The sequence below is a fragment of the Ostrea edulis genome, chromosome 8 (genome assembly GCF_947568905.1).
Source record: "Ostrea edulis chromosome 8, xbOstEdul1.1, whole genome shotgun sequence".
Taxonomy (NCBI): domain Eukaryota; kingdom Metazoa; phylum Mollusca; class Bivalvia; order Ostreida; family Ostreidae; genus Ostrea; species Ostrea edulis.
In genome coordinates, this window is record NC_079171.1 from 49,092,631 (window position 1) to 49,109,547 (window position 16,917).

General features: G+C 33.3%; 1 pseudogene; it reads left to right on the top strand.

The window, feature by feature from the left end:
• LOC130049155 (transient receptor potential cation channel subfamily M member 2-like) overlaps positions 1-16,917 on the top strand; it is a 54,349-nt pseudogene that overhangs the window by 14,406 nt on the left and 23,026 nt on the right.

The following is a 16,917-nucleotide window of genomic DNA, read 5'->3' on the forward strand; positions in this document are numbered from 1 at the left end:
GTGATAAATTATAAATAGCTCAATACTCTCTCTCTTTATCTTTATAAATATAAAACCGCGATAAATTATAAATAGAAATATCTCACACACACTCTCTCTCTCTCTCTCTCTCTCTCTCTCTCTCTCTCTCTCTCTCTCTCTCTCTCTCTCAATATAAAGCCGTGATAATTTCAAACAGAAGCATTTTTTACACTACTGTAACAGTTTTACGCATGGGCAATATAACCATTATACATGTTGATGTGCTGCGTCAATAAAGAATTGTTCATGTTTTTATAATTATAAAGTCACAATAAATCATTAATAGAAAATATTCCAATAACTTATGTTTGTTTGGGTTTTTTTTTATTATTATTATTGTTTGATTTCTGATTGTTTAATCTATAATACATGTATAAAGATGGAGAGAGAAAATACGATGATAAATTGCATTGTATAGGGGACGTTAGAAATTAAAATATTCTAGGTGCGAGTCAATGCTATCAAAACTCAGGTATACTGGGGCTTTCCTCGAGATCTGAAGACTGCTGGTCATCATTAGCCATGATTGTTATCAAAACATCTTCCTTGGGTAGCTGTAGACCATGGTCTCTGCAAACGTCAATCAACCTAAGCTCTATTGTTAAAAGTTTGATTGACCAGCGGCTTATCATTGATCGCGACACAGGTAAAATTTGGGGGCGTTAACTTAAAGATGGGTCTTTAAATGATCAATATTTGTAAAACATTACCGAAACTAAACTGTACGTCTAGACAATATATTTGTATCATTATTTATGAACGAAAATCTCAGTCAAATTCTTATCTCATCACATCTAAAATTGGACGGAAGACCCACTCATTGCTCTCTACGAGATCGCATCTAGTTATTATTAGGGTCTTCTGTCTTCAGCGGAAGACCCTTCTATTATTCTATTGTTGATTTTTCAATTTTCTTCTTCTTATTATTATTCTTTTTTTTTTCTCCTTACCGATTTTGTGCAGAAGATTTCTCGGAGATGGTTGGATCGATTTGCTTCAAATTTTCAGGATTGATGCGTTGCCATTTGAAGTTTCTACCTTGCCTGAACCATTGAATTTATGTTACAATGATTAACTTTTTTCTCACGAAACTTTTAATAAAACATCTAGAATACAAGTTGTTCAGTTTTGCAAGATCTATCTAATGATATCAAAAATAGGCCTCCGGGCGTCATGGCTCGCCTGAACAGTCGAATTTGTATCGCAAGATGAAGAACTTTTTTCTCGAGAAACTTTTGATAAGACATGTAGAACAAAAGTTGTTCAGTTTCGCAAGCGTTAACTAACGATGTTAAGAAATAGTCCTGCGGGTCTCATGGCTCACCTGAACAGTTGGGTTATTGTTGCAATTCATAACATTTTTTGTCAGGAAACTTTTAATAAGACATCCAGAACAAAAGTTGTTCAGTTTTGCTAGATCTTTCGAACAACATCATGAAAAAGGCGAACGGACCTCATGGCTCGTCTGAAGAGTTTGATTAGTGTCACAATCAATAGCTTTTTTCTGGAGAAACTTTTGATAAGACATGTAGAACAAAAGTTGTTCAGTTTTGCAAGATCTTTCAAACGATATCAAGAAAAAGTCCCACGGGCCTTATGAGTCGCCTTAACAGTCTGATAAATGTCGCAATCAATATTTTTTTTCTCAAGAAAATTTTGATAAGACATGTAGAACAAAAGTTGTTCAGTTTTGGGAGATATATCTAGAATGATATCAAATTTAGGCCTCCAGGCGACATGACTCGCCTAATCAGTCGAATTTGTATCGCATTAAATAACATTATTAGCTTTTTTTTCGAAAAAAGGCTGACCCCTTTAATTAGTGGCCGAGAGGGGCAGAGAGTCTTTAATTGATAACACTTAAATGATCAATATTTGTAAAACACTACCGAAGCTAAATTGTACGTCTAGACAATATATTTGTATCATTATTTATTAACGAAAATCTCAGTCAAATTCTTATCTCATCACATCTAAAATAGGGCGGAGGACCCACCCGTTACTCGCAACGAGATCGCATCTAGTTTTTATTCTTCTTCTTATTCTTCTTCTTCAACAAAATTCTGTCCAGGTCCTAAATAGAGAACCCTTTGACTTTAAGACTTTAAACTAGGAACATAAAGAGATGGTATGGAGGAGGGGTGTCCGCCCCAACACTTTTGACCTTGAACCACTTATAAAGTCAAGGTCAATATTTTACGTCAACATATGGTCCAGGCCAATATCTGAGAACCCTTTGATATTACGATTTCAAACTTGGAACGTGGCAAGAGGACATAAATACAAGGTCTACTGCACCAAAAAATTTGAATTGACCATAACTTTAGAACGCTCTGACATTAAGACTTCAAATTTAGAATATGAGAAGGGGGAATGAGGAAAGCGGAAATTGCTCCAAAATTTTTAACCTTGATCCATCTATAAAGTTAAGATCAATTTTTTTATGTCAAAATATAGTCCAGGCCAAAAGCTGACTTCACAACATTGACATTAAAACTTTAAACTTGGAATATGGAGAGGTTATATGGAAGAGGGGTGCACACCACACACATTTTTGACCTTCATCCATTTGCAGTGTCAAGGTCACTCTTTTACATCAAGACTATAACATGAGAACTATTTGACATTAGGATTTCAAACTTACAACTTAGAAAGCAGATATTAAGACAAGATGTACTGTACAAAAGTCTTTGACCTTGATCCATTTCTTCATTCAAGGTCACTTTTTTACATCAAAGTATAGCCAAGACTATAACCTGAGAACCCTTTGACATTAGGATTTCAAACTTACAACATGGAAAGCAAACATTAAGACAAGATGTATTGTACCAAAAAATGTTGACCTTGACCCATTTCTTCATTCAATGTCATGTTTACAAAAAACTTGATGATTTCATAACTAAGATTTGTTCGGCATCAAGACTGCAAACTTGTAATATGGAAAGGCAATATTGAGGAGGGGGTGCACATCACTAACATTTTTTACCTTGACCTACTGACATTGTCAAGGTCACTCTTTTATATCAAAGTATAGTCCAGACCATAACCCGAGAACCCTTTCACATTAGGTTTTCAAACTTACAACATCGAAGGCAGATTTAAGACAAGATGTACAGTACCAACATTTTTTACTTTGTCCCATTACTTGGAAAGCAGACATTAATACGCTTCCACTCATTATTTTGCTCCGGTTATTAGACAGTCAAACTATGAAGGGGAGACATCTGGTTGTTGTTGTGGTTTTTTTTTTTTTGTAAAAAAAAAACAATGCCCAATAGTTATTAAATGAATTTTGATGCATATCTTGGACACGTTTGAGCCTATGATCATCAAAAGTTGTCAGTTGATGGATAGATGTAATGCGACCTTGAAGTGCGTCATGTGAAAAGTATGTCACCATGACCTACTTCCTGAATTTTATGACTAATCATTTATGAATACATTATAAGTTGTTATTTCAGATACCGAAATGTTTAGAATAAAAAACATTGTAAGTTGATGCGTCTAAAGGCCTCGAAGCATATTTATTAAAAAAGTAGATCACAGTGACTTACTTTTTGAATTTTGCAGACATTCAAATTTCACATGAAAGCTAGGATTATCAAACTTTGTCCATTGATGCATCTTGAGTCTTCATAGTTTGTTGACCAAAAAGTAGATCACCGTGACCTACTTTTGGAATTTGACGGCTATATTTTAATATTTCAGATACTATTTGACTTAGAATTATCAAACTTTGTTAGTTGATGCATGTTGAATCTTCAGAGTGTGTTGAATGAAAAGTAGGTCACCGTGACCTATTTTTGGATTTTGACGGCTATGTTTGAATATTTCAGATACTATTTGACTTGTAATCATCAAACTTTGTCAGTTGATCGGTCTTGAGTCTTCAGAGTGTGTCGACCAAAAAGTAAGTCACTCTGACCTGCTTTTGGAATTTGACGTTTATATCTGAATATTTCAGATACTATTTGACTTTAATTATCAGACTTTGTCAATTGATGCATCTTGAGTCTTTGGTGTGTGTCGACCAAAAAGTAGGTCACTGTGGCCTTCCTTTTGAATTTGACGGCTATATTTGAATACTATTTGACTTGTCAGTTGATGCATCTTGAGTCTTCAGAGTGTGTCGACCAAATGTAGGTCACCGTAACCTACTTTTGGACAGTTACATTTACATTTTCAGGTACTATTTGACTTAACATCACCAAACGTTGTCAGTTGAAGCATCTTGAGTCTTCGGAGTGTGCAGACTATAAATTAGGTCACATTGATCTACTTTTTTAACTTCAAAGCTATATCTAAATCAAATGCTAAGAGGCCTAGAATCATGAACCTATTTCAGTTGATGTATCTTGAGTCCTCGGAGTGTATCAATTAAAAAGTAGGTCACTGTGATGTACTTTTTCAATTTCATGGCTCTATTTAGATATTTCAGATACTAAGTGGCTTAGATCCATCAAACTTATTAAGTTGATGCATCTTGGCTAATAGTGTACTGTATGACATCCCCTTCATACACTATCATGTGATAGGTCTTTAAAATCTTGTTAATTGATGAATCTTGGTTAGTGAGAATTGTTGCCTGTTCTACAATGTATCAGAAGAACGATTTTAGGCCCATGTGCCTCTTGTTAGAACTCATTTGTTATGAAGATACAAAAAGTAATAAACAAATCGTACCACAAATCATTCATATATGACATCGTCCTTTTTCTGAAATATTTTTTTTCTTTAAAATAAACGACAAATACAATCAATGCATAAGGCTTAAAATAATACCGAGACATATGTAAAATTACTAGGAATATTACTAGATTATTAAGTCAGTGTTTCAGAAAGCATTAAAATTTAGCGAAGTCCAAAATTATAGTTATCCCTCGAGTGGATCCTCCTTGGAATGAATGCATAAAACAAATTGAACATATTCACACATCACAATTACACATATTTACAATATTTTGCTTTAGCACCACACAAAAATCATGCACAATTCTTAAATCTTGCTGGCTATTTCACTACTCTGCCTGGTCTGGTTATGACAGGGCTATCACACTGACTGTTGGAAGCTGAACACTTTTGCTGTTCTGGAACATCCTCGGTTGACTGAGCGGTAGGTGAACCTTCCTATAACATAGGGTCCAACGGTTCTGCATCATCAATTTGTGCTTTTGTGGGACGCATGTGCTTTCAAATCCTGCGGAATTTTCGTCCACTATTGTCGTCTAGGGTGTACGATCTTGGTGATGGTTTACGACAGTTGCTGGACACCATTTGTTGTTGTTCCTCATAAGGACAATGGCGCTTGTGTAAATGTCCGTTTTGTAACATGCTTGTCAAAGTTGATTTTCAATAAATTATTAAAATTAGTAAGATGGGGACACAGTAGGGGACCAAAATTTACATACAAATATATTAGGAAAATCATTAAAAGTCTTCTGAAAAATCACTGGGCCAGAAAAGTTTACTTTTACATTTACATGAAAGCTTCCTGACATAATGCAGATTCAATTTTTAAAAAAAAACATGATCCCCGGGAGTAGGTTGCAGCCAAAATAGGGATCAAAATTTTACATGCGAATATATATGAAAAATCTTTAAATATGAGACTAGGTGACTCAGGTCAGCGATGTGGTCCATGGGCCTCTTGTTATCTAATATATTATATCTGATAACTGCATATGAAATTTTAACTGTCCCAAGGAAAATATTTATATTCTGGATATTTATTAGGTACTGTCTTCACACAAGTTTTAGCTTTGAATTTAAACCACGTCAGTCTTTAAATTGGTCTAAATGTTACTATGGCAACCATGATATTTGTTTAAGAATACCAATATTGTGACTTTCATACAACTGGTCAAAAGGTACATCGTTGTATGGCTTAGTATTTGCGATTGAGTTTGATTATTTCAGAATGTTTTCAATAACCAGTCAAATTTTAAAATAGATTTATCCTTATTGTATCCATAGTAAAAGCAAATATATGAAGAAATATGATCCAATTGCTTTAATTCTCTATAGCATAATATAAATTAACATGAAATTTATTTTTTTAGAAATGCATTTTAAAAGTACACATATATCAATTTCGTTAAAATACAACTATTCATACGATGCATATTAAAAAACGATATTTTTTCTCAATTTTTGCAATTTGTCACCATGACAACCAAGACCTATAACAACAAAGAATTATTAATACATACTTCTGGTCATCTGATGTGAAATCATCAAGTTATATACGACTTAATAAGATAACAGGGATCATTCATGGCAAACATATTTAGGTGGTTACCAGAATGAACGCTAGAAAAGCAGAGGAAAATGCCCAACTTGAAGTATTAATATATTTACTATAATCGAGAGTCAAAAGACAGCTTTTTGATATATCGTAAATATACTTCTTCTCTATCAGACGAAAGTAATTTGCCAAAATCTGAAATTGTGCCAAATTTGTGACCTTTGTCCACTTAAACGGAAGTAAAATATTAGAGTCCCACTAAACAATATGAATGTGTATATCCAGTTGTTTTACAAACTGTGTCAATTTTTAAAAATCCATTTTCAATAACCTGTCAGAATTTTTAAATAGAAAGGATAAAATATACATAATTTTGCCCTTTTGTCAGAACAACAGTGCTATTTTAGTAACATGTCTGCAAATCCCTATCCAATGACTACATCCCCGAAAAAAACATCCCAAAGTATTTTATATTGATGTACTTTATTGCACTCAAAATATGTTGTTGATCTGACAACCATGCTTCCATCACATTTTGCATGGTTTTCTCGTAGACAAGCTCTTAAAAAATAAAATTACATCACGACCAATGAAATTCAATGATTTCCATCAAAATATGAATGAATTTCGTATGAATTTTCAACTCTTTACAAGACCATTCCTCACGATAAATTAAAGACTAGACTTTTTGACATTATAGACAGTTGCTTCTTCAACAAAAATGGAAAACGCAAATATTCCTATCTAGTGATCAGTCATCCAAAAAGATTACTTTGTTCAATGCCTCTCTGATTCCATGCACATGTAGTCTGAAGTAAACAATATGCTGGAGTTTCTCATTGATGATATATTTGTGGTCTTTGGTGATCACCAACGTCTTCATATGAGTGAAATATTCTCAAGAGGGACGTTAAACAATGTACAATCAATCAATCAGGTTTTCCAATAGTATGTTGTAATCCCAGTGGGCACGAATTGTGCTCCTTTGTCAGCTGACTTGTTTTTATATTCCTATGAAGCAGAATTTATTCAAAAAAAAAATCTTCAGAAGTGAAAAATCTCTTCCTCTGGCCTTCAATTCGACATTATGATAAATCGACGATGTATTATCTATTAACAATAATAACTTTCATTCTTATGTCGATTCAATATATCCCAGAGAACTCGAAATAAAATATACCACTGAGTCGTCCTCGTCTGCTTCATATTCAAATATGTTATTGAAAGTAGATATTAACGGCTAACTAACAACTCAACTTTATGACAAACGGGACGATTTCAACTTCTTCACCGTCAACTTCCCATATTTATGTAGCAATATTCAATTATCACCTGCATATGTTGTTTATATCTCTCAACTGATTCGATACGCAAGAGCTTGTTCCGCGTATAGTAAGTTTTTTTTTTAAATCGAAGCAGGCTACTGCCAAACAAGTTGATGGTGCAGGTGCTCCAACAGTCTCGTTTAAAATCAGCATTTCGCAAATTATATGGTCGTTATAAGGATTTAGTTTGCCAATACAACTTATCATTGGGTCAAATGCTATCTGAAGTGTTTCATGCCGATTGTTAGGCCATTCTTGATACACTGATTTTGACTACGTATAACTCCGTTTACCTGATCAAGATAAAGGGCTCCCGGCGGGTGTGACCGGTAAAAAGAGAATGTTTCCTCCTCCAAGGCACATTATCCCACCTCTTGTATATCCAGAGGTCCGTGTTTGTCCCTCTATCTATTTTGTATTGCTTATAGGAGTTATGAGATTGATCACTGTTCGTTATCTTCGCCATTCATTTGCATTTAGGTGAAATATCATGATACTACTTGTCACGTGTTTAGAGCGTTAAATCGTACTAAATATGTAATATTGCTGCTGCACATAAATGCATATATTTCTTTTGGTTTTAAATTGTCTTTATTGTCATAGTCATTATGGATTACAATTTGTGAGGGTTTTGTTATTCCATTGATAAAGTGGCTAACAATCAGTCGATTTTAGAACTATTCAATGACTTGTTTTATTTTGTGGCAATTTTCTCACATATATAATTAGAATATGTTGTGTAAGATATATTTTTCATTAGTCCAGAACTGCTGAAAAAGAAAGCTAGCCTGTTGTTTGGGATACGCTTTGACGACAACAACTACAACAAATTGATGAAGTATCTAGACACGATCAAAACAAAAGAAGATTTGGTTGGGTTTTTTTTAAATCTTGTTTTAAATATGAAAAGATATTCATAATGTTTTCTAATATACAATTACACGCGTACCACTGAATTTATTTATTTGACTTACTGTACATAGTACATAACAATAAAAACATTTGTAGAGTTGAGTAATACAAATGAACTTTCTTCTCCCCTTATACCGTACAGGACACGCACACTATATCAACTATTATTGAATCGAGATAAGCTACTGTCAAACAAATGGATGGTACAAGGGTTTTAACAGTCTCGATTAAAGTCAGCATTTCGCAAATTCTATGGTCATTATAACGATCTGGTTTGTCAATACAACCTATCATTGGGTCAAATGCTGTCTGGCGTGTTTCATACCGATTGTTTCAGACCGTTCTTGGTAAACATTGATTTTGACTACGGATAACTCCCTTTGTCTGATCAAGATATAGGGCTCACGGCGGGTGTGAACGGTTGACAGGGGATGTTTACTTCTCCTAGGCACCTGATCCCACTTTTGGTGTGTCCAGGGGTTCATGTTTGCCAAACTCTCTAATTTGAATTGCTTATGGGAGTTATGAATTTCATCACTATTTGTTATCTTCACTTTTCAGTGCAGAGAAAACTTAACCATTCTGAATACCCAAACATTGGGTATTAATTCATGTAACAGGGGTTTTATGCTATGTACATAAGTGATATATGCCCACATTGTCATGCAACATAATATACAAATATTATCTATCTATAGATTGGTGTTTTTGATGTGGATACCGATGATCCATTGGTGCTGTCAAACATTGTTGGTGAAGCTGTTGTCAGTTGCTGGGCCATGGAGAACATTTTGACGGGAAAATGTATATCATCCATCTTAATTTTTTTCTTCTAAATATATATCTTTTAAATATCTAATCTTTTTTGTATGTGAAAGCTTAGCTCAGAGCTGGGATGTTCTTTTTCCATACATTCAATATTTCGAAAGCATTTTGATAATGTGTATTCTAATTAGAAATGAACACATTAATGAACATTTCATCGAACTATATACACATGGTGAAAAAAGAACAAAACAGCATGCGTACTTCCAATTACCCATTATTAAGGTAAGATTATTGTAGACTCATTAGTATGCATACGATTTTATGACCGAATTCAGATAATGGAAGCTCTTCAAAAGAAAACCAACTCAAGGCAAATTTAGATCATCGTGAAACCTCTCGAAATGAGGATCGACCCAAGACAGCATTTCCAGATTCCAACATGAATGGTCTTGCAATTACTGGTTCCTCATTGGCCTGGAAACTACTAAAGAGAAATTCAGTGACACCTGAAAAAATTACAATGGATCAGCTATTGGAGGACTACAAGAAAGATTCTAGAGCCTATGTACTGAACCCTAAGTACGCTTCTCCTACGTCACTTCCGCTTTACTTTTACTTTGGATACCAGCTTCTTCAGGAATCGGGATTATTAAAGGATAGTGGTCACGTAAGTGAATGAAAGTACTGTCTTTTTATCTACATTCCTAATTTCGCTTTGGGAGATTTTAAATGACATTCGAATTACCGATGGCTACATTTAACAATTTTGAAGATAGGTGAACTTTGTTTTTATAATTTCTTTATTTTTCTTTCATACGAACAAACACACATTGAAATCAATATCAATAACATACCACTCTCAATCTGACTCTCTACACCCGAACACTTTCAAAGAGTGCATATTGGTTTTCAAATATGCACATATTGTACACATGCTGTGCACATAAAAAGAACAGATCTACTTAAGTGGTTACTTGCATCGTTTATAACAAAGTCTATACACTATATGAAAAGGGGGAAAAGAAAGTAATAACAACAGGAGTAATGAATGAAATACATGTAATAACAGCTACACATCAAAAATACTTTGAAACAATGACCACTATTTTTCAAAGCTTTTCATTCTAAAATTTTGACTTGCAGCATATTTTTCCACTTTATATTTTATCGTTAAATGACATTATAATCCACATGAATTTGGCATTTTATTTTGCAATAAACAGATGAAAATATATTGCTTAACATAGAGAATAATACAATTAATGACTTTATTATGAGAAGATAAAGGAATTTCACCAAAAATTATGTTTGATACATTGAAACCAACTCTCTCATGTGCCTTTCTGTAAATGTGAAGGCTCAACTCACTCCATAATGGTTGAGTTTTTTTCACAAGAAGTAAAAATATGCACAATTGTTTCCACATTATCCTTACAAAATCTACAACAATCTGTGGAATTAATACTAATTTTCTTTAGGCAATACCCAACATGGAGTAATCTATGTAAAATTCTAAATTGCAACACCTGTACAGATGAAATACATGTTGTTTTAAAACAAACTTCAAAAATATCTTTAAGTGAAACAGTATTTACTCCATATACAATTAATTCTTGCTTCCATTTGTTTATAGAAGCTGGATTAACATCTTTCACATTCAAAAATTTATAAATGAATATTGAAACATTTTTCTACCGTTAAAATAGGTGCAAAATATATAGGCAAACATGGACTAGGAAATCTGACAGAAGTTTTGTCGATGGACAATAGTTTCAAATATTTTCAAATTGTGATTTAACGCTATTATATTTCATGATACAGAAATAATCAAGATTATGTAAATGTTGAAATACATCACAGGATAAAAAAATTGCCATCTTCATCTAAAAAATTTTGTGCAACCTGGACTCCTTTATCATACCAAGATTTGAAAAATACAGATTTATTTGCAATTTTAACATTGGAGTTGCACCATACAGGGATATTGTGGAAATAGTTTTTAAAATTTAATTGTTTACCAAATACCTTCATAAACATAACCATGAATCTAGAACATCCTTTTAAAATGCATTGTTTCTGTTGTACAAGCATTGTAGTACAAATGTAACTCCAAAATCATATAGTTTTACAAGGATGTCCTTCCCATTAAGAGCAAAAAATATCCATCCATGGTTTATTTAAATTACATGTACCTTTGGTTAGCCTCTTGATCCAAGAGCATTTAAGTGATGTAATGAAACAATTGATATCTATAAGTGAACTTTTTATATCGTTGTAGATTCTGCTTTTTGAAGCACTGAGAGCCAACCGTTGTGATTATGTAAGAGTTTTATTGGATCATGGGGTGAAGTTTCAACTTTGTAACTTACGAGAGTTATACAATCAGGTAACATGGAAATGTCAATATCCAGGGTTATCACCCGGAGCCTCGTCCTTACCTGTCCCACTGGGGTGTAGTTTAATGTTCGGATTCTCGTCCTCACATTAGAAATAAATGCCTAAACCCAGAATCTTAAACAATAAAGCTTACATAAGGGTCTCCGCACGGGATAATTTTTAAAACAAAACAAGCATCGTGGGCCAGTATCGGGTATTTACAAAACAAGAAATCGATTGTGTCAAAGTAAAAATGATGTAGTTTAAACCGTTTTCAAAATTTCCTACATAATTAAGAAGCAATATTTCTTATATTGAATATATTCTCAAAAAATAATATGTAACGTTAGATATACTGTAAATATATTCATCAGATCGGCACAATAATCTGATTTTGAAATTTGCGTGGTTCTATTTGACCTTTTGATAAGCTTCAAACTTTTCGTTTCCAATTTTATCTTTAGACTCTGTCTTGCAAAGGCTGTGAAGAAGACGAGGATTGTCTCCACATGGAGTGGATATTAAAGGTGAATCAAAGCTTAATTTACACGCCGGTGATAATATACATGTATCTAACTCGATTGATAATGAAACTCATCGAATGTTTCGTTTCTTATTTTAGGAGATATTTGCTAATATTTTAAACTAGTTAATCGCGAAAGAAAACTCACCAGTATTCTGTGATTGTTGTATCCTATATCAACTTTGTGTCGAGTTTGCATGTCCTTATGTCAAAAAGTGAAATATCATATCCAATCATTTTTTTTTTAAATTTCATCCCTTAAAAATTTGATCTTGTAAGTTGTATTTCGTACATATTTTACAGCAAATCCAAGAGAAACACACCAAAATATTATGTCTTAAAGACGAATCAACGACGGATGAAGTCCTGAAGGCAGCAGAGGGTTTATGCGGAGGAATTTTGAGATATAAAGGTATCAGCTGGAGGAGAATTGCAATAATTGAAACTAACATATATTTCTTTCAGTTTCCCAATCCCCAGAATGTCACTTTTAATTTCAAAGTACCTTTTGTCTTATGGGTTATATTTCCGCGAATAATATGAGTTGTAAGGTTTCAAGTATCAATAAGCTGATATAACGCTTTAAGTTCCATCAAAGTCAAAATGGTGGAACCGAAATGAAAGATAAAATATCTAATACACATAGAATATATAGCATGGTGGTATGTGAAGGGAAAACACGACAATATGACCAAAATATAATACATTATGGTGGGACTACATGGTAAAACCGAAAAAATAGAGGTCCAACCCAAATCGGTGGTAAAGGTAATACATCCCTCTCTTCCTTTAGAAAACTTGGCGTCATTTAAAATGGATCCTAGTTTATCCTCACATTATTTCTGAAGGTTCCATGTCTCTACCAGTCCCGGTTCTAATGCTATAGAAGTGTTTAATGGTCAAAGGTCAAGTTCATATTAGTCACTTGACCTTGACACTAGTAAAATTTGAACTTAATCAACATTCTGAATATTTTAGAATGGAAAGAAGGGGATGAAAGTAAATTGATACATATATTGATACATGCCTTAAATTGTTTTTAAAGAAGAGTTCAGTCTGTACGTGTATTTTTAGTAAACTTAAAATCAATTGCTCATACTTATACAAATGCACATTACAGTGCATATAGAGCGTTAAACCGTTTGAAAGGTTATCATATGCATACTCTATTCAGTTAAGCTTAAATAAATCAATACCTGTACATGCCATTTAACAAAAAAATATGATTAAGAGTTTTAATTTGAGAATAGTTAATGATAATGAATTTTAAATAAAATTAATATTGTTTACGTTTGAAATAGACTAGGAAATATCCGCATTTTTCATTGATCAAGGTGACAACCGTGTTGATTGATGGTTCGCGTAATGATACTAATATACCTATCCAATATCATATTGACGAGTAATCTCCCGTGCGTTATGATCGACGCGCCACGGTTAAATATAACTTCCGTTATAGACACAGCATAATAGTAATAATAATAAATTATTTTATTTAGACAGGATACCACAATTAGTACAATTGACTAGTTTACATTGTGGTCCTGTATAAAACATATTCACAGACAGATAAATGAGAGAATAGAAAAATAGATAACATAATATAAAATATATACATAAAATACACACATGATATCACTGGGGAAAAAATAAACATACATGTATACATCATATCTATTTATCACTTATTTAAGAAATAATGCTGCAAATATGCTGATTTAAAAGATGTAATAGAACCACAGCTTCTGACAGACTCGGGCAACTGATTCCATAAAATTGTGGAGGATACCTTAAAAGACCGTTTATAATATTCAGTTCGAACTTTTGGCAAATATAAAATGCCACTATCGCTACTTCTTGTTACTCTGGAACTAACTTGGCTGACAAAAGTAAAAACGTTCATATAATCTGGTGTCATGTTATTAAGAACCTTAAAAGCAAGCACTAGTTTTCTATATACAAAATAATCATGAACAGGCATTCATTTAGGAACACTAAAAATATCAGCTGTAGAAGTCTGAGTTACTTTCACCTTCAATATAATTCTGGCTGCCCTTTTCTGTAACTTAAAAAGTCTGTCAATAAAAACCCTGTTTTTGACTGAGAACCAAACTGTGCAGCAATAGTTAAAATGAGGAAATATAACAGTGTTATAAATTTTCAATAATGCTGCATTTGACATAAAAGTTTGCAGACGACGTAAAATGCCTATTTTCTGTGAAAGTTTCTTGCATAAAGAATCAATGTGTACAAATCAGGTTAGACATTCATCTATTTGTACACCAAGAAGTTTGACCGTTTTAACAGTATCTAAAACAATATCTCCTACTTTGATACACACTTTTCTACACTTTGAGAGTTTTTTTGCAGTGCCAATCAACATACATTGTGTTTTCTCTAAATTCATCATAAGTTTATTACTTTCCATCAATTTCATAGAGTTTAAAATATCATCATGTAACCTTTGCTCAATAACATCAATAGATTGATGTGAAACATCCTGAGATGTATCATCTGCATATATAGAGACATTTGAGTGCTTTAGGCATTTAGGATAATCGTTAACAAATAAAATGAAGAACAATGGACCCAATATGGACCCCTGAGGCACTCCTATTGTAACATCTTTTTTCATCTGACAAAACACCTTTCCATCTAACACATTGTGATCTTCCGCTAAGATAAGACTGAACCCATTTAAAAGAATTTTGACAGTAAGCATCGTAGGAAACATACTGTACAATCTCCATTTTCGCTCTATATCGTTAGAATTATGTACTTTTCGGGGCTCTTTTTGTATGGTGTTCTGTTTGTGTAGTTTTTAGATATTTTTACAACACTTTTGTACCGATTTATGTTATTCAATAAAAAAAAAACGTATTAAATCTTTTGACATCGATGTCCCTATTTCTTTAAAGTCAGATTTTGTCTTCTAACTTAAAAAGTTGATGCACTTCGTTTTTCATAAAGAGAGATGAATTGGAGAGATATATTACTTCACAAAGTTTAAATATATTGACAAGCACAGATAATTTTAAACATGAACTACAAATATTTACACCCCACCAAAACCAACAAACAAACCAAACTTCCCCAGTTTCGTCGTTCCATTCACATTCTTTGGATACAGAGTTTGTCATTCCTAGAAAAAAAAAGTACTAACGAGTTAAATTTCTGCCATAATGTATTTTTTTTTCGTAATACCTAGATGTATCAGTCGACACAAATTCTTCGACAAAAAATGTTTTCTTCATTATTAACAGTATAGGATTTTCATTGATAGCTAAAAATTTCAATCAAACCATTTCTGAGAAGTCTGAAAAATAGACAGGGGACGACTACTCCTACCCCATCTTTCGTATCTCCAAAGGTCCATGTTTGCACAAATCTCTATTTTGAATTGATATTAGGGGCTATGGGATTGATCATTGTTCGTTATCGGCGCTTTTCATTAACTAGTTCTTTGCCAAAATTGTAGATTTCATGATCTCAGGAGGTAATAGTTTGGTTTCGAAATGGAGCCAACATCATCATTAGTATTACCCACGATAAATTAAAGACTATACTCTTTGATATCATAGACAGTTGCTTCTTCAACAAAAAATGGAAATCGCAAATATTCATATTTATTGATCAGTCGTCCAAAGAAAATCACTTTATTAAACACCACCCTTATTCCACGCACAAGTACTCTAAAGCTGAAATAAAAATATGCTGGAGCTCCTCATTGACAAAATCGTCGTGGTTTTTGGTGAGCAGGTCTTCCAACAGTCTGTTGTAATTTCCATGAGCACGGATTGTGCTGCTTTGTTAGCTGACCTGTTTTTATATTCCTATGAAGCAGAATTTATTCAAAAAATTCTACGTAAGAAAAAGACAATATATTGCTGTGGCCGTCAATTCGACATTTAGATGCATCGATATTTTATTCATGAACAATAATATTTTTTATTTATACGTCAATTCGATATATCCCCGTGAACTCAAAAGAACCGCAGAGTTGTCCACTTCTGCTTCATACTTAGATATTTTATTGAAATTAGATATTGACGGCTAAATAACAACTCAACTGTATGACAAATTGCAGCTTCTCCATCGTCAAATTCCACTATTTATCTAGCAATATTCCTTTATCACCTACAGCTCTAAACCGATTCGATACGCAAGAGCTTCTTCTGCTTATGTGGTTGTTATAGTGATCTAGTTTGACAATACAACCCATGATTTGGGTCAAATGCTGTCTGACGTGTTTCGTACCGATTGTTAGGCCGTTCTGTGCGCACTGAATTTGACTACAGGTAACTCCATTTACCTGATCAAGATATAGGTGAATTTCGCAACCCCAGGGTTTTGACTCTAGGATGGGTTCAAAGTAGTCATATATTTTAGTATTTTAATGTTAATACACCTATTATATTATTTAAAGCCTTCCATCAGTGTATGTACTTTTGAGGGCATTGCCATTTTAAGAACATATCATGTTTCATACAGACCTGAATATTAGTATTCAGCTTAGATATTCAGAAAAGGATTTTTTGTAGATTTTATAGCACTTGGGATTAGTGATTCTTTGGACCTCTTGTTTTCAATTACTTTTACTATTGATTTAAGGCAAGGAAGACGAGGAAAACAAATCAAAATATAAAGACATTTTCCATCTCTTGCTTTGGGCGATATTTGCGAACAGAAAAGAAATAGCCGAGATTTGCTGGCTTCGAAGCGAAAATCATCTATGTGAGTTTTTAATG